Here is a 25,259-nt window from a genome sequence, read left to right on the forward strand (position 1 = left end):
TTTCTACCATCGTGAAGGATCTGCCTGCTGTTCTGAGTGACTAACTGACACAAGCCTCAGCACCCACTGCAGCATCACTTTCAGGCTAACACAGCCTACACTCAGTGCCTTCAGTTCGGAGAACTAACATGGAGATAAAATAAGAATTTTATTCAATTAAAGCCCTCATATAATTATTATATTTAATCTGAAGCAGCTCGAGATTCTAAGAGGATTGCAGTTTGTTGTATAAAGCAGGTACCCATCTGTTAAACAGCTACAGGTAACCGTTCACAGTAGGCAGGGTGCTATGTAGAACTGATTCAAGTTTCACAGCTGATTCACATGGTTATAAGTGGGTAAAATTATAAGTGAAACATAGAATACCAACATTTTGGTATTGCTCTGACACAAAGTAAATATAGAGCTGATATTACCAGTATTGATACTTCTGTATGTTGCACTCTGTGATGAATACTAAATGTAAATGGAGCTAAAAGTAAAGTTTGTACATTTGTTAACAATTACAACTTTATGCAAACACCTTTGTTTGAAAGTGATTCAAATAAAACAACAAATTCTGAGTAATTTCAGGCTTCTATAGCTGACCCATCCATGGTCAAATGTGTATCATTTGATTCAAAAAGCGAGTCCAGTTTATAAAGGAGCCAGTTGAGGTGGTTCAGGCATCTGACCAGGATCCCCCCAGGACACCTCCTACATGAGGCTTTCTAAGCATGTTTAACTGGAAACTGGGAGACATTACATCTCTTGGCTGGACTGGGAATGCCTCGGCCTTACCTCGGAGCTACAGGAGGTGGATAAACGCTACATTTAAAAAAAAAAAAAAATTCGCTTTGAAATCCACTTGCAGATTATTTAAAAGGACGTGTTTCCATAGACTTCACCAACTGGACTTCAGTCTGTGAACTTTAATCTGTTCTTACATGAAGAGGAGGAAGCTTTTGTTTGTAGATTTTCTTCCAGCTTAGCTGAAAAATGCTGCCATAGATTTATAACATATGTCAATAACTGTCTGGGAAAAAATTATTTCAGTTATTCATGATTTAATTGTTCATATGTCAGATAGACTGTAAACACATTCACTGCATACTTCAGGCTTTGCTCCTCACCTTGACCTCCTCTGATGCAAACTCAAAGCACAGAAGAATTTTCTTTCTTGCAGCGAGTAAAATCAAAAGTTTTTTTCTCATTTTCTTAATTCGAAATAAGTCAGACAGACTAAGGAACAGGATGTGAAATCAAAGCACAGCAGGTAAACCACCCTCATCCTGATTCATCGTGAAACCATTTTTTTACATTAACCGCTGCAGGTCCCAAAGTCAAACGATCACTGCGGCATCACTGAGAGTTAAAAACTGTCTGAATTCTTTCACCTTTAATAAAATGATCAGCGTTGCTGCTTTACCAGGTGTAACAATTGAGTTTAACATCCATGAAAACAGGATTTATTAAATTTAACAGAGTTAGAAGTTAGCAAGAAGTTAGCTCGCTAGCTTCCACCTAAACATGATATAGCATGTTTTGACTGAGAGATTTCTGAAAAATTCAAACGTACAGCTCTGCTGTCACTTCCAACATAAATGAAGACAGAAAACTAAACAGCAGTGGCGTTTGTAGGGTTACTGAAGTTTGGCTAGCTGGTATATAATGATGTGCTACGTGATTGCTAGCGACACAGCTATGTTAGCATAACATAAACAGTGAAGCTGGAGGATGAACGCTAACTTTTTCCACTCGATAAAAGTTAACGTGACGGTTCCTGATGGACAAATGCAATCACATGGCAGGATGTTGTAAGGATGCCTTAATAAACGCAGAGTTGTTTGGACCCGGAAGCAGGTTTCATACATTCATACGTCATCGCTTAATAAATGAATAAAGAATATTTCAGGCCAAAAACAAATTCCTTTTGCTTTAAATAAAGATTGATTGTATTTATACACCTGTGCAAGTGTAGTGGTTTAAATACTTTCCTAACAAGTAAAAGATCACTGGTTCGATTCCGGAGACACAACCCTTTGAGGGTAAAGGAAAGGCATCTGACAAAAGAAGCTTTAAGACCTACTTTTTTATAATCAAAGTGTTTGTTTTTTCATTTGCATGAGTGTAAATAGTTTCACCACTTAAAAAAGTTAATATTATTACTTATTTATTTTAAATTTGTGCATTCTGTTGTAAAAAAAATAACTAGTGGCCATTACTTGTCTTTTAAGAATGAAATATAAAAACACAAAGTAATTATTGTGCATCAGTATAAACACATACTTTTGCTGAAAAGTAAATGTTAACTGCATCCATAAAATACATGAAAAGTACCATATTTTCCTCAGAGGTTACATAATAATGAAGCACAACATGGAAATATTCAACGAGTCAAAGCAGTAATTAAGTAAATGTATTTACTAGTGCTGGGACTTACCTCATGGCACCCAGTATATATTTTGGCACATATGCTCAGAGCCTTCAAACAATGTGGAGGAGTTCACATCCAGAACAGCACTACAGCAACACAAGCCAGCACTTCTACTGGAGTGACAATTCTGTGTCACTCCTTCGAGACACTAACCTGCCAATCACCCTGCTCACACAGGTAACGTATGTGTGTTCTCACACACACACACACACACACACACACACACACACACACACACACACACACACACACACCATTTCACCTGCCAATCCATCATGACAGACAGGTTTGAAACACACTCTTTGTCAGAGCAGAGGCAGCGACATGGGTAGATAGCAGCAGGAGTGAGAACGTGCTGAAACGAGAGGGAGGATTCCTTTGTCCTCAGTAGCACCCCGCCATCATTACAATGTTTTACAAAATGGCTAAGGACCAGAGAGACGCAGTGCGGTCGGTCACGTCTGTTTCCTGCTGCTGATCTGCCTGAGTGCCGTCGCTACATCACCTCGCTCACAGAGACCCTATGGAGAACACTGACAGCATCAACACGATGCATTATTTATGCTCAAGCATCCTAAGAGACGCGTTCTCGTTGCAGCAGACAATAACTGCTCTCTCCGTCCAAGTAGCTCATGCAGATTATGATGTAACACATTAGATGGGTACGCTCGAAATTCAATATTTCACTGACAACCTTTTAGAGGTGGCGCATTTTTTCCTGTACTGGCACACAGCAATGCAATGTTCAGATATTTTATTTATAATATCTTATTATTTAAATAGTTGAAGGATTATTATTGATTTTATCTCAGGTAGAGAACACTTTTATTAGATTTTCAGAATAAAAGAGAAGTTTAAAAAACAATTATCATGTCTATATAATTACCAAAGCAACCCTATGACTCTGTACTCTAAGAATTCCTATGAAATCATCAGCCAAAATGTTTGCCTGATGTCGTGCAGGTCCCCCGCATCACCAACACAGCATTTACACACTTAGTCCTGTGGTGTCTGGGGGATGTTGGCAGAAGGCCCTGAGAGTCCTGTCGTCTGATCCTGGGGCCTCTAAGCTGAGAGCTTCTTTGGTGCAGGGCTGCTCGATATAATGATATATATCGGACGACGATATCAAACGTCTGTCGTTTCATATTATACGCTATCGTTTGTTTTGTGGTGTCGCAAAATAAACCGTTTGCGGCAATATTTTTTCATCGTTCTGACGGTCACTGTAGTGGCTATATTCATTTTGTAATGTTCTCTCTTTCTCTCATATTTCAAACAACCACACTATGAATGGACAAGCGACGGTTTTATGCGTTGTCATCAGTGATGGGAATAACAGCGTTACTTTTTTCAGTAACGAGTAATCTAACTAATTACTGTTTCTATCGTTACAACGCCGTTACAGTTACTAACAACAAAATGCAGTCGCGTTACTATTTTTCAACAAACAGACGGTTGAAGCTGTGTTCAGCTTACCGCACCTTCAGTTGCAGGAAGTAGCTGTAAGTAATCTGGACGCTACAGCTTTAAGCAGCTGCGCGCTCCCGCAGACGGCGATCACTTTCTGCCCGACGATCACTTTTTGGCAAAACACCTGAAGCTCAGGGGGCAAAACAACGACATGAGTGTTGCTGTTTGACTGAGGAAGAATAAAGTATCGTGGTAAGCCGATCACATGACCACTTCAAGATGACAAAGCAACAAGGTGACATATACCAGTTTATAAACTGTTGATAGGCCAGTAAAACCAGAGTCATGATGAACAATATACACGCCTGTTTTTCCTCAATAGTTTCGTCACGTTTACTGTCTAAGGACAGCGCAGCGAGACCTCCCTGCTTATGACATAAAGTAAAAAAACAAAAAAAACGCCCGTTCGTGTTGGTGGAAAAATGCACCATGTCGACCAATCAAAAAATGATATGGCAACATGACATTTGGTTGTTTAAGAAGAGGTGGAAGACGGCGAGAGAGAGAGAGAGTTTTGAGATGTGAGAGATTTAATAATAATAATAATAATAATGGATTGGATTTATATAGCGCTTTTCTAGGCACCCAAAGCGCTTTACAATACCACTATTCATTCACTCTCACATTCATACACTGGTGGAGGCAGCTACAGGTGTAGCCACAGCTGCCCTGGGGCAGACTGACAGAAGCGAGGCTGCCATATCGCGCCATCGGCCCCTCTGGCCAACACCAGATTTGTGACGTTTAGCGTGTTTGGAATGTGTAGTTAATGTGTTGTCTTGTGTAGTTTCTCCCTTTGAAAACACAGCGTTCAGCTGAATAGACTCAACTTTCCACTGTTGCCTTCTGTTGTGCTGAAAAAGCCACAGTATCCGAGTGTTGTTGCCAAGATGCTGTGCTTGGGCTGCAGCAGTGCTTAGCTGACTGGCCCATCCAAACTAACATCAACATAAATACCAGGACTCGAGGTTCCCCAGAAAAACATTGCATTATAACGAGATGATCAATGGTAATCACTTCAGCTGTGCGGGTTTAATAATGTGGCTGATCAGTGTAAACGAGTGCTTTAGTTACAAAAAAAGAAAACGCTCTGACCTAATGCCAGAGTCTCATCAGTTCACTGAAAGAACTCGTATTAACTTTTGACCAACATTTATAAGTTAAATTTAGCCTCTCACTAATTAATTTGCAACCAGTTGTGCTGCAACTACGTGGTGCTGGAGAAATCCCAGTGTCTGTGTCCTATTTCTATAGCAGATATATCAATTAAGGGCATAGTATGTCTGCAGGGTGCAATCAGGAGCTAGAGGACTGTTTTTAATTAACCACAATGTAGTTAGACCGTGTGAGTTTACTGCTGTAAAGACACATAAGAGCCCTAAGAGATGACAAGCTGTATAAAGATTAGTTGTTTAGACGAGGAATGAAACCTACTTTTAACTCAAAGCTGATAGGAAACGGCAAAGTGAATGGTTGGTGTCCTCATTTGTCTCCTGTATTGCTCTTTATGATGAAAACTAAATGTTAATGGAGCTAAAAGTCAAATTTGTGCATTCGTTACTACTTTGGTAAATATCATAATCTGGAAATCATGCGAGTAAATGCTTGCATATTCAGAATGAATCTTGGGAATGTACAGAAAAATCCAAGTACGTCCCCCAGAGAATAAACAGGATTATCATATTAAATGTGATGATGACAAAGCTCTGCGGACCTTCTGGATTAACACCACTCTGACCTTGTGACTGGACAAGCTTCTCATCATCGTACTTCCTCTCACCTCTTTCAACGTCCCACTCCTCGTACATGGCCTGAGAAGCCCAATAGCTGCAGTTATTATCTATTCAGTGCTTTGGCTTTGTAATTACATGAAGATATGAAAAGAAATCATAATGGAAGGTTTTTCCAAAAAAGTCGGAACACTGAGTAAAGTGTAAATACAAGCCGGATGCAATGACGCACAAACCCATATTTTATTCACAATGAAACATGAGAACTCATCAGATGTTTAAACTGAGTCATTTTACTCGTTTGTGAAAAATATCTCATTTTGTATTAAATTTTAATGCAACACATCTAAAAAAAAGAAAAGCTGGGATGGAGACAACAAAGGCTGGAAAAGTACGTGGTCCTAAAAAGAAACAGCATGAGGGAAATTTTGCAGCTGATTAAGTGAACTGACAGCAGGCCAGTGACATGACCGGGACAAGCAGAGTTTCTCAGGAGTAAAGATGGGCATAGGTTCACCCCTCTGCAACAAACTGTGGAACAGCTTCAGAATAATGAATACTTGGACTTTCTCATCTACAGTGGGTAATATCATCAAAAGATGCTGAAAATTTCTAGGCTAGAAATCGATATTGGATGCTCGCGATCTTCAGGCTCTCAGGAGACACGGCATTAAAAACACACACAGTTCTATCATGGAAATCACTGCTTGGGCTCAGGAACACTTCAAATAATCAGCGTCTACAAGCACAGTTGACTGCATCATCCTCAAATGCAGCTCTGTCATGTCAAGACGTTGTCAAATGTGAACATGACTCAGACTAGGGCTGCTCAATTAATCGAATTTTAATCACGATTACGATCTGGGCTTTCAACGATCATTAAAAATGACTGAGCCGATTATTAGCCCCTCCCTCATTTATCCGCGACACCTTAAAGGCCGGTCCGTGAAAATATTGTCGGGCATAAACCGTCCGTGGCGCAAAAAAGGTTGGAGACCGCTGATTAAGAGGACCCGAGGGAAGCCCGGAAAGCTAAGCAGAAGTTATTTGGAGAGGAGAGTGACTGCCGTTGGTTGAAAAGAGAGGTAAAAAAAACTTCAGTGGTGTTGCACACTATGTTATATTATTTTTTTAAAGTCATTGTTAACCCTTTAAAGCCGGTCAGAGCAGCATGCTCCGTGTTGTGTAACTATTTTTAAATCCCTGTAGAACCTGAACCGTGTAAGCTAGCGCAATAATTTGTTTTGCATATGAAACCGGAGGAGTTGTACTTACATCTGATGCCATCAGCTTGTCCTCGGTCACGGTTTCCTTCCACATAAAGCTTTGCAAAAACTGCATAAAAAGCGCTTGCAGGAACAAAAACATAATATTCCAGAAACACGCTTTGCCGATCCGATCAGCTGTTCGTAACACTTCCCACAGTGAAACAGACGTCAGCGCGAACTGTCGCATGTCCGCCATTTCCTGTCCGAAACCGGAAGTGCGGAAAATGTCGTTTTTTACTTGTAGGCCTTAAAAGCCTCTACTGGTCATGTTTGACCTTTCTGAATAGTTTCTGGGATGCTTAGAACTCGAACTGCACAGCTGGAAATAGTTTATTTTGATGCACCTGCTGTTTTCTTTGCAAATTTGCATCATAGGATTGTTTTTTGTTTTTCCTGCAGTATATAAAAATTGCTTTATCTCCAAAATAAAACTATGAAGACACTCAAAATAAATTTCCTGTTGTAAACTATTTTTTGCAACTTTTTTGTATTTAAAGTTTTGAGGGATAAACCTCTTAAATTTCTCCAAGTAGAAATATATGTAAAAAAAACAAAAACGATTTTCAATTTTTTTTGTAGTTTATTGCACTTTTTTGCAATTAATGTAATTACTATGCACTTAATGCATACATATTATTAAAATTTGGGCTATAACAGTTGTATTGATGTATAGCAACTTGAAATGCTCCCACAAATGGCACTACAGCATGTAAAAAAATAATATAAGCTCTGGCGGACTTGGTCTTAAAGGGTTAAATAAATATCGTCAAATAATCGAGATCTCAATTTTAGTGAAAATAATCGTGATTATCATTTTTGCCAAAATCGAGCAGCCCTAACTCAGACGCTTCTCTGGGCCAAAGCTCTTTTAAAATGGACAAAGTGGAAAACATCTGTGGTCAAATTAATCAAAATTGGAAATTTGTTTTGGGAAACATGGACGCCACATCCTGCAGGCAATCAGCAGTTTTGCTTCTATCGAGACGACATCTGTCAGGGGAGGCCTCGAATATTTCTGCAAATAATGATAAACTAATAAAACAGCATGGCTTCACATTAGAGTCTAGATACTGTACTGACCTTGTGATGGACTGAATGAGCTACTACGTCACTGATGTTAAGGCTGAAATTACACATTTTCTACACCTTAAATGGTCAACCCTCCTCCACCGTGCAGCTCAGCCAGGTGAGCTGAGCAGCTACGCAGCATCTTGATAGCACCAGTAAATTTGCAGTAGTTGTTACACAGTAACAGATTTTTACTGCGATCATAACAAAAAGTAATAAAGTGTTTTTTGGCAACAACCGTCAGCAGATTTGGGCTAATAATTATTAATTCATGATTCGCTCTGCTAGGGCGTCGTGGGACTTTAGGCTTTACAGTAGTTAGCTGTTCTTCCTCAAATACAGTCTGGCAACACTTCCTCTGGACTTGTCTTCAAGTTTGCACCAGTAATTTTGCTTAATTATGATAAATAACTAATTTCCAAGCTGTGTTTGTGTAACATTTGAACACATTTGCTGTGTTATTGTGTTTCCAGCACCAGCTACTGCCTGTTCATATACACAAGTAACCTGTTTAACTCATTGTATTTAAGCTCAGAAACATTAAACTCTCTCAGTTATTTACTGGACGATGGTTATTTGGTCAAACAAAGCATTTTAAGATTACTAATATTTTACAAAACTGAACTGGGAACAGTGGAACTGGAACTGGCTATTTGTGAACAATTCAGTGAAACTGTAGTAAACACGTACGTCCAGGTTTCTCAACAACATGATTTGTATTTAAAGCCTCGTCATTTATTTAAGCTGACGCTTGCATGCATTTTATCTGGGTCCAATTTTGTCGACGGACTCGGTTTTCCTTCTCCATCATCGAGCAGACCTGACAGACGACAAATGGCCAATATGAGCCCATCCATCAGAAAATAATAAACACCTGTTAACAGAAATCATACATCCTTTAAATATGAATACGTTTGATTTATGCGCAGCCGAACTCCAAGGGTTAATATGATTACAGTTATTAAACCAGCAGGATAATGAGTTATGGAAATTCTAACTCATGAAAGCTTCAGCAGACTGCCTATTAGACATCATTCATAATCAGCTCCTCAGTGTACAGATCGGGTCGATTTATACCCCCACACAGTGCCACACCAGATGGCTAATATTTGGCATGCAGCAGCAGAGTGACAGGAGTTAAATTAGAGCATTGACATATTAACATTATTGTTGACATGAATAATCGCCAGAAAACCTAAAGCTTAAAGAAATGATTCGATTAATCACGTCTCATCATATTCATGACGGTAAACACAACAGCTGTTTTTAGGTTTCCTATAGAAGCAGAAGACACAAACTTAATATGCACCTTAAATGCAGCGTGAGCTTTGGGTGCTTAGACTTTCAGTGACGTGTAAAGGAACAGTAATGAATTTAAGAGTATACCTACTGTGGACTTTTACAAGCAACATCCAGGTTTTTACAGTAAGATGCTGCTGATGAGGATTGTCCTCCCTCGTGAATCATCCTTATAGAAAAATGAATGAGCCAAAGTTACAAACCATTTCAACAATGCATGCAAGATCAAGAGAGTTCAATGTGCCCGTCTCTACAGCACTTTGGGTTGATGTGCTGTAACTATAATAGACGTGACAGTCAATACAAAAAGGTGGCTGTTTGAGATATATGCTAGTAGAAAGATAGTAGGAGTATCGATCCCATCAAGCTAGTGTCAATCAAATGCCAAAATCAGCAATGGTATCAATACTATTGATATTTGGATCACTCCTCTATGGAGTCAAGCTGGCAGTGAAGAGCGACCTGTTTGTGATAATGCAGCGATTACTTGTGATAAGTCATGAAAAACTGCAAACTTGTTGCCATCTGTTGCAAATCTGCCACAAACAGGACAGAATTGTAAAATGACCAAGATGCTCAGCAGCCTTGCTGTAATATACGACTATAACCTGCATACAAGCAGGTGGCAGCCTGCTGAGTCTCCCGCTGCAGACATGTGTCTGACTGTAACTGTGTTAGCAGTCTCTCTGCTTTCATGAGAAAAGTTATTTGCAAAATAAATGTTTGCAAAACTTCCCCAATCTGTCTGAGAGTGACTGCAGCCAGTCCAGGTCGGACTGCTATTGGTTGCCTCCCACTTGGTGACCTACGCAGTATCCTTACGATCAAAGGTCGTCATCTAGAGGTTGTTTGGTTGGTTGAGTGTGTTGAGTGCTCAACCAGTGGGTGGTTGCTCCAATGAAAGACCAATTCATCTGCATCCCCCATCAAATTCTTTTACCACCAGTTGTTGGTTTATGCTCTAGTTAGCAAATAGTTAGCATGCAACAGGCTAATTTCCCACACCCACAATGTCAGCATTTAAGGCAACACTGTGCTTAATTGTACCACACCTAAAACTGCTCTCTGGACTGTTTACATTTGACCATGTGTGCAATCACATATTAAGGAAATGAATTTTCCAAGTTTATAAATCTACATCCAGCTGCAGCATGAACGCTAGCTTTTACTCAGACTCTCGATGATTTGTCTTTTTTCTTTTAAACGTTTGCTTCTAAAATAAATCTTAAATACGAGACGGAGTACGAAGAGCACAAACAGCAAATGTGAATGATGCACATCACCTAACACTTTATGGATTTTTACATGTGGCAATGCTGACATTTCTGCTGCTGGAAAAAGCAGAAAAACAGCATTTGTCATCGTCTGAAACCAAGACTTCTTTGTTCCTTTTGTATTTGCTCACCAGCATAGCAAATGAATTTTTTTTAATATGACATACACAAAAATAGATATGTTCCTGAAGAAAAAACTATCATTGGGAATATGTAAGGCAGTGTAGGAAAGTGTGTCGCTACGTGGTGTCAGTCTGTATGCAAATACAACTTCATTAGTTTGGGAGATCAGGAGAATGAGGTGAGGCTGCGATGTGTTATATTAGAATGGAAGGCACATGACAGTCCTATTTCCTTTGAGACTTTCCTGTTCACTGTCTTCTATTATATTAAACCAAATCAATTATCCCAAAGGCAGCAGCTATAATAGGAAGCTGGGTGGGCATTTTTAAACAGAGTAGGCTGGCTGCTCAAATCTAAATAAGCTGCATGTGATTACAATGATGAGGACACTGAAATCCTGTAATTGAGACACGCAACATTATGATTGCATACTGATTGAATATAATTAGCTTTGGCTTTTACTTTGTTTGCTAGCTTCCTTTAATTAAAAAAGATTTTTCCTTTTCTCTTTGTGGGAATGGATTCAAATTATCCGGGGATGTTTGATAAGTGATTAGCCTGGTAAGGCCTGCTAAGATAATTAATGGTCCAAAAATGTGCCGCAGTAGCCGAGCGGCTTCCCCTGTACGCGGCCGCAGCGGCTATAAATCTAGCTGTGCCCATGTTTAATCCATAACGAGTCAGGCCGCCTTAAAGGATGTATTTTCGCTCTTCTCCTTTAGTCATTTTCATTTCAAGCTTCTATGAGCCGCTGATAAGCAGCTTTGACACCCAGGTTAACATTGCTCTGAGAGGTTCATCATGAGCTGCGCTATAAATAGCTGCTGCAGTTACAACCTCATGCATGACTGCTATGCATACTTACTTCTAAACTCTGCTGTGGAGTTGTGTCCTGACACATCCCTTACATTTCCACTGCAGGTCTCCAAATGTGGCTGCCTGCCTGCAGTGAATATTAAGTCCATTCTCCTCCAGTGTCTCCGTGGGTGTAAGGCCTCGTCCTTGCAGAGCAGAGCACACTCCATCCCCGACAAGGGCTCCGCTTTTATCACCTGATGCAGTGAGAGCCAAATGAGGGTTCGGCCATGTTCAGCCATTTATCATCCGCAATCAGCCACAGGGGCAGAAAGGACCTTGGCTGCGTGTACGCGCCCCCCCTCCCCGCCATTTGTTCTTAAAGTCAACCAGGTTTAGTGTCACTACGGTCTGCTGCATTCTCTGCTGGGAAAACAAACATCAACACGGCGGCTTTGCTGATGCACTTTGGGGCTCGTGGCTCGGGCTTTTGCGTCCAAACATTCTGCATCTTGTGCAAAATACTCGCTCCGAGGTAAAAACGGATGATAATGATGAATGTGGCAAACGCGGTCAGAGTTAAATGGGGTGCTTATTTAGTCTTCTTCCTGGCATCCATTCTGTTTGCCAGCTGTACTGTAGAGCGGAGCGTTCAACCAAGAAATGTCTGCGTCTCATAATCGATTGAGAAATTTGTACACGGCATAAAAAGTTACTTGCGAGTCATTTTGACAAACAGTGCTGCTTTGTAAGATATTCAATAGCCCTAAATTGAACACGTTGGATTACTGCACAAGCCCACACTGTTCTACAAGCTTTTTTGGGGGGTGTTTGATGAATGTGCGCAGAAAACCACCTCCAGAAAGAAAGTAGTTGCTGTTCTCAGCTTGAACAACGAGGAGGAGAGGAAGGTAAATGAGTTGCTTTCCCCTCACATTTTCCTAAAAATAAGGGGGTGTGTATCTCATTTGTGCTGAGGAGAGGGTTGGTATTCTCTTTCATCTGCCTCATTGGCAACACAGCTCCACTCCCTTCGTAATAGCATGTTTGCACTCACCCTCTGACATACTCTTAAACATACATTTGCTGGCCGGCTTGCCGAAACGGGAGTGTGGGAGTTGCTTCTATTCACCGTTTAATGGTCACACTTAACGACCGCTTTCACAATTGCTCGAGTGTCCTGGAGAGGATATGCTGCTGTAGGTAAACAAGCAAATTGTATAGAAGAAAAGCTTCTTAAAAAACTGCAATTTGTTTTTTGTGGGATGGCAGTGATTGACCACTGTGGACTGAACCCAAAACATTTGGTCTCCAGAGCAATAAAAGGATGAAAGATTTTTTATTTTACGTTTTTTTCCATCTTAAAAAAAATGTATTTCAGAGATAAATGGTGCCTGACGTGTCCTGATGACGAATTCCACTTATCTTTGTATCCCTAATTTTTAAATATGTCAACATTTATGAAATGCAATAAGACAAAACTGTGCAGACAGTAATTGTTCCCCTGAAAAGGAAGTTTAAAACTCATCTCTTTGACTTCCAGGTGTTTACTTACATTCTCATCAGGCTGAAAACGTCTGTTCTTCACATTAAAATTTCACTTTGCTTCTCAGAGACATTTCCATCATTTTAACCTTTTCTTGGGCCATTTTCAGACCTCGGCTTCATTTATTCTGTTCCGAATGAGTCGGTGAGTTTGTACACAGATGTGTCTGAGCAACAAAAGCTAATGCAGGAGGAAGGTGTTACATTCTTTTAGATGCTAGTCTGTGCAGAGCTTTGCACATGTCTAGGACCTTACTGCATCCTGAACGAAAAGCATACGTGGCTACGCAAAGCTCTTTAACTCAAACAGACATCAGGAAGCTGCTTCGGATTGAGGTCTGATCACGTTCACACCAGTGTGGTTGTTTTAGTGTTCACAGCTGCACGAACATTTGTGAGGTCAAGTTGGCAGTTAATCCAGTCTGTGATAGCATAGCAATGAAATCTGATAGATCAGCAAAAATCACAAATCTGCTCCAGTCTACATACAAAGAAATTCATATTAATGACTTAAATTCAACCAGAGCCTCAAAGTTTTGAAACACAAATCCAGAAATTCCTCCAAACGTAGTGGTGTAGTTGCTGCAGGACGGTGGTTACAATATAACCAGTTTAGTCCCCTCCTGCAAAGACATGCATCGCAGACGGACTCAGATGTGCTTTTAAATTAAACACGACTTATTTGCAAACTTTCACCAATCTGTCTGAGAGAGATGGCAGTCAGGACTGGGACTGTTTGCAGATGGGTCCCTCCCCTGCAACGCCCTCAGCCTCTGAGAGCATCACAGCTGCATCGAGCTACTGAACAATCACCGACCTTTTCCTAGTCGCAAGGAGGCCGCCTTTCCATTTTTAGTGTAACTAAGCCAGTACTTCAAAATAACAGTCAGTGCCCAGATGTGTTTCAAGACAGCTGGCACACAGTCAGGCGTGTTGTTGGCCTTTTCTTTTCCTAGTATGGTTTAATAATTTTACATTATATACACGTGTGTGTGTATGTGTGTGTGCATGATAATTCCCTGCTACCCAGCTCAAATGTTAGCATGCTGCTCTGCCAAATAAAGGTGGTGATTATCACCTGGCTTGTTTGGCTGATTAGCATTTTGTTTGAGCTTAAATTAATTTTAGAGTGTGAGCTTTTTACAGCAGCAGATGGTGTGCCTTCTTTCTGTTCCATTTATTCTTGTCGTATTTCATTCTATTAGTACAAAATTAAGGGAAAAAAAAGCATTATTATGTTTCGTGCCAGTGCAACTGGTATTTGTTTTAGCAAATCCAAAGCAGAGTTTACTGAAGTATGGAAAACTGTTCCACGTTTATGAACAACTATTTTCAGACCTCGTGAAACTTGTTTTCTAACTTCTGAAGTGAGAACTTGTACCTGTGTGGAGTAGATATAATTTATACTTGTGTTTTTCTAATCTGTTCTGTATTTTTAGCAGCTCATGCCTCCGTCTTCACCATTTTGAATTAGAATAACAAAGGCCAGATGATTTATTTCTGCTCCTTTTGTAGAGCTTTCTTTTCTCCTACCTGTGTTCAGGAGAAAAGAGTGATGCAATGGGCTGATATCAACATCTGTGCATCCGTGAAGACAGTGCTGCCCAGATAAGACGCTCACAAGTGTAGAGAGGAGAGCTGTGCCACGGGGAGAGATATGCAGCACAGACAGATAAAGAGAAAAGCATGAAAAGAAAAGGTTGCTGCGAGAAATGGAACGGATAGTAACTTTACAATGACCTTAATGCAGATGCTGCATAAAAGATTTAAACACACAACCACTTCAGCTAAGAGCAGCATTGCTGTTTGCTTTATACACACTCCAGGCTGTCCTTGTTCGAAGTATTGTTGGTTAGAAACAGACATTATTTTTGTTTGTGCAAATTGGATCAATGGATCAATTTTCTTGAATGCCTGTCCTCCTTTGCAAGTCCCACAATGGAAGCAATTTAGACGTATTATGCAAATACCACTCCCGATAAACACTGTGGTAAGCTTCAGAAATGTCTTGGAAAACATACTTAAGTGGGCAACAAAATATGATCACGTTCCATTTTGTCAACATTTTTGTTTTTTGTATCTGTAATTTTTCTTCCCAAATAAAAAAGCAGCGTTATATGCCCCCGTTTTACACCTCTACTATAATTACCAGCTCCAAAAACACTGGGACACTATAACGTGTAGAAAGAGAACGCAGCCATATTTTATCCACAATGAAACACAGAAAACACATCGAATGTTTACGATGAAAAAATGAAGCATTTTGAATTTGATGGCGTGGGGATCGTGGGGATGCATGTCATGGTAATTAATGTTTTTTAACTGTTTGCACGGCATACATCCTTAATGCACTTTAATAACTGGAGAATTGGGTGCACGTGTTTGAACTGGTTTTGCATTTACTCTGGCACTGACCGGATTGACCAATGCTCGGCTGTTTACTGAGCTCTTTAGACTTTTCCATTGTTCTGAGGATGAGAACTGTAGACTGACACAAGCTGTGAAGGTCTCTCAGAGATCACCAGTAACCAAACACCAGTTATTCAGACATGTCACAACTTTGCAAACTGGCCATAAACTGGAAACAACAATGTCACTGCCCACAAAGAACTAAGAGCCATGGACTGTGTCAAAAAGCCTCTGCGCCAACACCGACACCTTTAGCTCCAATGAAACTTGCAGCTCCCCACAAAGCCAAACGTCTTCTTTTTATGGCCAGAACACACAAAGATCGAGCTATTTAGCCAGAGGTATGGTCAGAGGAGTTTGGAGGCAAACACCTCTGCGTTACTGGTACATTGCACAAACCTGACGGAATAGTCTAGGACGACGAACTTCACCTCAAATCAACAGTTAGATGGTTAAAACTTGAACACAACTGAGTGCTCCAACAGGACAATTATCACGAACCAAGGATAGAGCAGGCTAACATTAAGCTTCGCGATTATCTTCCCAAAACTCTTACGTCAACCCGAAACATCTGAAGAGACCAGCTGTTGGACATTTGAGTGACGAATCTTGTTTTATTCTTGCCTGGTGAAAAATTCTTGCTCTAAAACTTGAACACAGTTCAAAGCATTGATGGTGCCTTTCCAGATTTGCTAACTAATACATCCCACACCATCAGAGGTCCAGGCGTTAGAACTGAGCACAGGCAGTTCCACAGTTTTCCACTTTGCCTCTATCCATTTTAAATCAGCGGTGGTCCAGAGAAGTGTTCCTTAGCCCATGCAGTGATTTCCACGATTCAATCATCACAGTTTTAAATCCAGTGCTGCGTAAAGTCTAGAAGATCATGGGCCTTGTCACTTGCACACAGAGAAGTCTCCAGATTCTTTGACTCTTTTGATGATATTATCTACTAGAAATGACTGGATATTGAAAGACTTCTCAATTCTACATTTAGAAACATTATTCTAAAATCTTTCCTTGATTCTCAGCATTCTGGTGCCCCTGTACCAACATGCAAATTCAAAATAAGCTAAAATCTTATGTATCCTCTCACATGGAGAGGTGGGGCCTACCTGTGCCGCCACTTAAGGGCAGAGCCGTCCTTTCCTCGTACCTTCACATCCTGTCACCAGGACCAGCTGTGGCTGCCACCTTCCTCCACATTGTTTTGTCTGCTATGGTGATAAACTGGTTCACCCAGTCTAGTCTTTGTACTTGTGCTTTCCATTCTGGAATCCTCTCTCCTTGCTTGCTTCCAAGATACCTACCAGAGGTTTGTTGCGCGTCCCTTGAAGTCCTTACCTCTGTCCCAATATGGAGTGAGAAACAAAGACTCACCTGTTGTTTAAAGGTTTACAGGTAAGCACCTCAAGTTACCCAGAAGTCTGCTTGAGGCTTTTAACCATTTGCAAATGACCATAATCAGCCAGCACTGGCTAATAACCAGTTTCCCTCCAGTTACCTGGCTGTTTTTTGTTAATTCCTTGAGTTCTATAAATAAACCTTGTGAGTCTGATCACTGCAAAAACATCACACTGCGAATAAAATATGAGATTGCAAATCATTGCATTCTGTTTTTATTTCAGTTTTCCTCATCATCCCAACATTTTTGGAATTTGAATTGCACATAAAAAATATCTTTCTCTATCCTGCTACACCCACCACTCTGTTTCTTAGTAAATATTAAAATGTGCTAATACAGTACCGTGTGTTCTGTTTTGCTCTCCAGGCTCTGTGGGCCACAGGTTTAGGCTTATCTGCTATCAGCTGGTGAACCTGTGGAGCTGCAGCCAAGTGCAGACCACTGCCAGCTAACAAGGAGCGTGTACGAAGAGAATCTGTGTCCTGACTTTGTGAAAAAATCCTTTTCGTGCTGTTGCCAGGGAGCTTGTCGTCCTGTTGTTTCGATTTTAACAGACTTCTCAGGAAACGTTTTAGGAGCCGTTTCGGTTCCTTCTGTTTTCTCTTTTTTGAGTTGTTGGGAACTGCAACGTCAGTAATTTTGGGTGGAAGATTTTACAGTGTTTTGGCCTCTGCTTTCATATTTGACAATAAAAAAACAAATAAGCCTAAAAATGGCACTGAAGGCAATTTATAAGATTTGATCTGAATATGCAGAAGTAATTCTGTCCTACTATAGACTACGATATAACAGAAATCAAGTTTAGACACTAAATTAAATTCAATTGTTTTTGTTGTTGTATGTTGGGGGTTGACCCTCACGTGTTTGGACCCTTGACTCTGAACACTGTGAAACATTCACAGTCAGCAGTGCTTTGCTAGCATTTCTATGATCAGCTAGAACATTTCTCCCAAAAACAGACCGATGGAGAGGGCTGTGCGCTGCGTTTACTCTGAGTAAATGACAAATGTAAATGAGGGCGACTACAAAAGAAAAAAAATAAAGTAGGTCATTGCAGTCAATTCTATAAGAAGCTAGGATGCCATTAACTTCAAAGAAAAACCAGGCTTGAAAACTATACGAACTAAGAAACTACTCTGCACAAGCCCATAGTGAAGCTATCAGAGCACGTAACAGAAAAGAGTGAACGGCAATCAAAGGACTCGTTAGGTATTCGTGCAACTGCTCGATGCAAAGAGGGTTTGGACTATATTTAACCATATTTAAAACGTGTGGAGAAATGCTGCGGTTCAGCAACAGCGTAACGGACGAGCACCGATCGATTGAAAGCTGCACATCCCTTGATGACCGCTGATAATCACAGCACCGTTTTCATTGGATGGCAGAATGGCGACCTGTCTTCATCAGAACCGAGACGTTACTGTCACACCTTCTGTGGAAATACGACACGCTGCAAAAATAATGGAAGGAACAGACCGGAGGGAGGCACGTTGTTGCCGTGCAGCACGGGTACCTCACAACAAGGAGGTTCTAGGTTTGAATCTCCTGGTCAGCGGGGGCTTGTTCTCTCTTTTTCTCTTCGCCTGTGGCCTTCCTCTCACAGTCCAAAGTGCGCTTGTTGTGTTAACTTGCGAATCTAAATCTGCTGCAGGCATGGATGTGAGTGTGAACGCCTGCCTCTGTGCGTTAGCTCTGTGACTGGCCACCTGTCCAGGGTGTACGTCAGCTGGGATAGACTCTACCTCCCCCGAGGACCCTGAATTAGATATCGGTTGAGAAAACAGGTTGACTGAAGTTAAATGGATGCTTCAGTCAAACAGCAAAACAGATGGAACTCTTCAGAGAAAAGGAGGGTTAGCAGAAATCAAAGCTAGTACATAACCATTACAAAAGAAGGCGAGAACATCCTGGTCATTCATTTTAAAGTCATTGAGCAGTGTTGGAGCAACAAAGACCCGGGAATTCCACACAGGTGTCCCGACTTACTCCTGTTTCTCCTACGGGCGTCCTCTGACACATGGCATACTTGTCATGGCTGTGGCGGCTCATCAATAAGGTCACGGAGCAGCAATACAGATGCTGGGTGAGGTCTCGGTCCCGGAGAGAGGAGCTAATCAGAGTCTCTGCAGGGGAGCAGGCTGTCTAGTAAGACTCTATCTGCATGCGCTCACACAAATACATGCACTGTATACGCTCCTACATAGCCAGCAAACAGGAAGGAGAAACAGGATAAATTTAGATCTGTAGAACTTCGAATTGTAAACAGTTAGCATGCTGTATATTCTCAACAAGTGGAAATAGGAACAGAGAGCTCCAGACTCCAGCACAAGCCCTTTTTAAGGCCATAAACCTCGTTTGTGTTTAAAAAAAGAAGTCTTTAAATTTTCTTTACCGAGCCGTCAACAAAGCTCGTGTCCCACGGAAAAAACTGACGTGAGGTCAAATTCATTCAAGGATTTACTCAGGACGTCTGCTCCATCAATGCCTGTGTAAACTAGCATTAGCAGCGTGTAAAGATATAAAGGGATGAAAGACACACTTACAATGTGATTCAATCAGCAGTAAAACACTCTCAACTGTGAACATGCTGTAAACTCACAGAAAATATAGTCTTGTGGCAAGATAGTGCTGCTTGGCAATAACACACACACACACACACACACACACACACACACACACACACTTATAAGTTTCTTCACTGTCATCAAAATGTAATATTGCGCAATTCACAAAGAGGCCAAGGACATTTGTAAGTTAAGGGGATGGAATTGAATTTATATCAATAAAAAATGACACAAAAGATTTATCAGGTAAATTCTTTAAGCTTATGAGTCATCAGACTCTACGACCTCACCGTGACCTGGATATTTGTGTATTTCAAGTCCGACTCGGGGGGGAAACGATGCAGTTTCATTACTCTTACACTGTGACGAATATCTGGCCACTCACAAAACTTTACCTGGCCTCAGTGATCGATACTTAATTACGCCAGCTTTTCCTGGTTTTGTGGATTATTGGTTGGGGGGAGAGCAGCTTGTTTGAGAAGCCAGTGAAAACCAGCAAGCTTATAAAGACAGAAACTGTGTGAGCGATCAGTAATGCATCATTGCTCAGCAGTCGATAGTAACAAACTGCCTTGAATCAAGTGTAACGACATTAGAGGCAGAGAATAGGGAGGGATGGCAGATGCTTAGTTTGTTACCCAGCCTGCATTTGATGTAGCTATGTCAGCCAAGCCACAATTATGCTGTAATGTTCCTGGCAAACAGTGGGCAGGCCAATTAATAATCCAGAAAACATATGCTTCTGTTTGCAGCTTTAAAGTTTATTGTAGGAATTGTGATTTATAAAAAAAGAGGCAAGAATTTATGTATAAAGTCAGCAAAAAACCAAAAAACCATGAAGAGTTTATCTAAAATATGCTATAAATCTATTATGGCTATATGTGCTATACAATATACTTATGTTGGTTATGAGATTGCGCTCTAGTGCCGACACAGTCTGGGAGCGTGTGAGCATGATCGCCGGGGGCAACCATGAAAGTTTTAGGGCTATTGGTGCAGCCAGCGGATGAAATGCTAACACTAATAAAAACTGTCATTAATCCCTTTTGATTATTTAATCAATGACGACGCAGTGCATGTCAGCAAATGCAAACACGATTAGTCAATAGTCCTCAGACCACGAGCATCGACACTAAAAGGACTCTGGTACCAAAAATATCGTCTCTACCTAACAGATCCTGAATATTCATATGCAGAAAATATTTATAGAAATTAATATCATCAGGAAATATTTGGTCTTTAATGGAATATTTTAAAAGCTGTGGGCTGGATTACCCTGAAATGTGTCCTCTGGTACCCACAAAGAAATAGTTACAGCCTCTGACTTTTCATCCACCTGTAGCTTAAAGTCTTAAGTTGGTCCCAGAACATTCAAATAATCTGACTGATACTCTGGCAAAGAATTTGACAGATATACTTTTGGTCCCAGACGTTCTCATTAAGGTAACTGGCTGCTAGTAGCTGCCAGGGTCAATGTAACATCAGTCCCTGAAGGCCCCTCATGTAGGCCTAAAGGATAGTCAGTGACACCCTCCAGTCCCCAGGGAATGGTTGGAGCGTCTCTAACTGGTTTGAGAGTAGATGAAGGTTGCAGCAGTTGTTAGCATGAAATTATTCAAAAAAGATGAATATAGTGCAGCACTAAAAACCTCCCTGTGATTGCTTCGGTTGATAGCAGGTTTCTGCCATCACCAATAGTTTGCATTAGAAAGGTCGGCTAACTTGCAAACGTCTATTCACCGAGCTGTACTGAAACTGTGAAAAGTAGAAGAGAAATCGGAAACAGAAACTGTTCTAAATAATAAATGCTGTCCCTGTTAAAACATGTTCGCAGCAGTGGTTAGATCCAGTTTCTGGTCTAAAGACTAAGTGACGAATGTTTGCAGCCAGTTTGGTGTCTCCATGTTAAGTATGGGCGGCTACAGTAACCTGCTTTTGGTGCAGAGCTCTCTTTGCAACCAGTTTCACCCAGTAACAGCCAGCAGCCTCTTGCAACTACTTGCCAGGTAGCCTTTTTCTCACTTTGTTGCTTCCTCTTGTTTTGGCACACCCCTGTTGTAAATTGCAAATACCTGATGACACTGACACACAGCCTGCATAAAAAACGTGCTCCGGGACCTTAATTACAAGAAACAAGAAGCTTGAAAAGCCTGTCCCATTTTATGCATCTATGTCCAGCTGTAATATGTTTGATATGAATATGCGACTGTCCATCGCCCTGTGAGTAACGTCTTCTGTAAATAAGCTATAGTAAAGATTATCCCCATCATCAACCTGTTTTTCTAATGTCTCCGCACTCTCAAGGACGAAGGAGGAAGTTAATAAGACTCATTTAGCACAATGCAGGAATTGAAGGCTCACCAGAATGCAAAGATAATGAGATAATAAGGTTGCTTTGCAGTAGATAAACATCCAGTAAATATCACTGGCTGTCACAGGTGTTTTTGCATAGACCGTGTTTAATCAGCACTCATCAACATTCACAATGCAAAGGGGCCGTCCTTAGGAATTTAAAGAAGGGTAAAAGATGTGGCTGCTGGTAAACTAAAGCACTGCAGCTACAAATCTATCCACCTATAAACCTGCACTGATGACTCTAATGTATGATGCTAATGTAGGCAAGTTTCTTCTTTGTCCTGCTGGAAATCTGTGAGACGTGCTGTGACGCTGGACCGGCGCCGGTGTTTGTTCATCAAGCGGAAATAAGAAAGCTCTTTTTTAGTCTTGGCAACTGGACTCGACTGATGTCAGGAGCATAATGTGGTAGTCATTATCCAAAGGCTAAACACACACGCCTGCATCAGATCAATTACAGATGACTTTGATTTGTTTGCTTATTTCTCAAATGTGCGTCCTGTCGTGTTGTGATGTGACTGATTTATACACAAAAAGGTGCAGATTGCACTTGGCAGTGGTGGATTTATGTATTTGGATTGGAAACCAGAGCAGTTAGAGAATAGCTGTGACTGCAGGTTGGTAAGTTTAGCTTTTCTGCTGCTTTGCACGTTGACAACTTGAATTTAGATTCATCGCTCAACACGAGAAAAAATTATACCGGCCCGACCGAACCACCCCCACCTGGCTGAGCAGCGCCGGAGCAACGTATCGAGCAGTCAGCTCTTATCCAGTCAATAGATTTTTAGCAACTGTGGCTACGCTTGTCAGCTTTAGCTGATTGCCTGACATATTTCCTCAGTGTCTCCTGGCTCATCTACAGTTGTCAGTTCTCCAGACGTGGCTGTTGAAGCCATGCCCCTGGCCGTTCAGTTAATTCCCAGTACAGCGTGTCTATTTTTTTCTTACCTGGACTGGAGCCAGTCCTGTCAGTCCTGATGTCTTCATTGCCCAGAGTGGCTCTGTCTATCTGGCTCAGGCCTCGGTGCATTACATTTCCCCCGTCTCCCTCTGTCCCTCTGCTTTCGAGTCTCTGACCTCTCTTTATTTCGCTCTCAGTCTCCCTCTCCTCTTCTATTCAATCTTTTCCACTTTCTTAGCTCTATTTTGACAGTCAGCCTCTCTTGCACAACCCTACCTTTTCTTTTTGAACTCTTGCAGCACTCCCAGCTGTGGCCCGGCAGCGCCGCAGCAGTGTCACGTCGGGCCCTGTCAGACATATGGAGAACGCAGTGGACCAAAAGCTGGGTCACTTCAGCTGCAGAGCGCCAGCGACGCATAACAAATAAAGATGTTATGGAGCTAAGGTAAATTTGTCACAAGTGACATAAAACACTCGCTCTGGCACCTGGGATGAAATAGGTTGTTTTCTATAAAGATCACACTCAGTCATTTTCAGCCTCAGCTTCTCTGTATTCTCTCTCAGAATAGCAAAGCTGATGCAAATCAATAAAGTAATTTCCCCCCAGACTTGTCGTAATTAACAATCTGCCACGTGTGCTCAGGGGAACTGCGGCATTTGAATAGAAGCGACTTCCAGCTGCTGTGATTTAAGAAGTTTAAGACAGGAAGGCGAGAGGAGCTCTCTATGAGTAAGCATTTCACTAATGCGTTTATCATCTGTGTCCTTACAACTGATCTAAGCTGACATTGTGCTAACGTTTCTATTTAAGTGGAACTTTTCTCCTCAAGAGTCCTTTACTCTTACGAATTAATTTGCTCCAGGTAATCAAAAACGATGCCGGGTTATCGTTCTGCTGGCTAGTTTTTAAAAAGGAACAATAGAAGGAAAAAATCAATTTTTCTGATTTTAAGTTTCAAATTAGAACGAATGCTATAATTTTTTAAATACTGACATGACGGCAGAGGGATTGAATATGATTGTTAACGCACTTCTGGTAAAAAATATAAAACAGTATAGCAAACAGTTGTAACCACAAGAGACTAACGTATTTCTACCTGTATATATTCCCTCAAGGGGTGCAAAAGGAATCTCCGGGGTTGAAAATCTGCAGTTCCTCTAATGACCACTTGAGGCCGACTCCAAAACTGAGTAAATCCACACCAGCTTCTATGTCACAACGCCTGCTTCACACTGTGGATTCATTGTAGCCGACTGGAGTCACTGAAGTGGAACGTTTGTCCACGCTGGTGTTGAGTTAATCTGAAAAATCTGCCTGCTAAATAAATCAGTGTTTCATGTTTAATTAGTAACATTATAGTATTTTGTTAGCTTTTATTTGGCACAAATAAGTCTAAAAACAACCAGCGCATGTGTGTGAATGATTATATTTATAGTCAGTAAGCTAACGTCTAAGTCTTCTAGTTTCACTACTTTTTTCTGCTGGTTAGGATTATGCATTTAATCAGTTTGAACTGGTGGCACAGTGGTTAGCACTGTTGCCTCACAGCAAGACGGTCCTGAGTTTAATTCCACCATCAGGCCGGCTTCTTTCTGTGTGGAGTTTGCATGTTTTCTCTTCGGGTACTCCGGCTTCCTCCCAAAGACATGCAGTTAGTGGGGTTAGGTTAATTGGTAACTCCAAATTGCCCATAGGTGCGAATGGTTGCCTGGTTGACTGGTGACCTGTCCGGGGTGTACCCTGCCTCCCGGGACAGCTGGGACAGGCCCTCCTGTGACTCTGACAAGGACAGTAGGAAGAGGATGGATCATCAGTTTAATCCAAATAAGATAATGTAGATTAAAATATAGCTTTGTAAGTTTCACCTTGGGGATAACTAAAGTATGTATCTATCCTACACCGTGCACGTTAGATAATGATGTATATCTATGCTTGCTATAATCAGCTGGTATGACCTCCAGGCTAATGACGTATTGTGTGGATCTTTTGAAATAGCAGCAGCTTTGACAAAACGTCAGTACTTAATTCCCAGCAAAGAGAACAAGCTTCTTCTTTATGCATTTGCTATATTTCACAAAATAAATGAATAGAAATTAAATGAATTCTTTACTCAAGGTCTGCTGGTTAGTTTCCTTTCTTCTTCTCTTAAATGTAATGATGTAATAATGAATAATGAAGCATGCATTATGGCCACGAGTTCAATGACAAGTTAGCAGGTGGATGCATCCGTGAGGTTTTGTCCACTGCTGTCTAAGGCCACGTCCACGTGTTGAGCTCATTGTGCTTCAGCAGTTTAAATAAAGACACGTCTGCATGTATACAAATGGATTTCTGATTTAAGATGATATTTATCAGGATACAAAAGAGTTTTGTGTTGTGGTTAAACAGAAGATAAATGAAGTTTCTTGCATACAAACTGACACCATTTCAGTGTTTCTGGATGTCTTTAGACGTTTCAGCACACTGTTATCTAAATGCTGCATTAGAGGCTTCTCAACTGTGCCATCAATTGTATTGCGGAGAGAAACGCTCTTCACAATCACAGGCAGCCTGCAGCGTTTAAGTTTTGGAATTAATGAAGGGAAGTTTTATTGACGTGTAATCAGCGTAATTATCCCGAAGAAGGCAAAGTG

General features: G+C 41.0%; 1 long non-coding RNA gene across 1 annotated transcript; it reads left to right on the plus strand.

Annotated features, from left to right (window-relative positions):
• Positions 1–13,983: 13,983 nt before the first annotated feature.
• On the plus strand, positions 13,984–24,740 carry LOC146651769 (uncharacterized). The gene is made up of 3 exons (XR_014907674.1): positions 13,984–23,070; positions 23,269–23,355; positions 23,742–24,740. It is a non-coding gene; the product is annotated as an uncharacterized LOC146651769 (long non-coding RNA).
• The last annotated feature ends 519 nt before the right edge of the window (positions 24,741–25,259 follow it).

This window comes from Rhamphochromis longiceps, linkage group LG15 (genome assembly GCF_057381845.1).
Source record: "Rhamphochromis longiceps isolate RC_006_pf linkage group LG15, R_longiceps_female_GT1.1, whole genome shotgun sequence".
In the NCBI taxonomy this organism is placed as follows: domain Eukaryota; kingdom Metazoa; phylum Chordata; class Actinopteri; order Cichliformes; family Cichlidae; genus Rhamphochromis; species Rhamphochromis longiceps.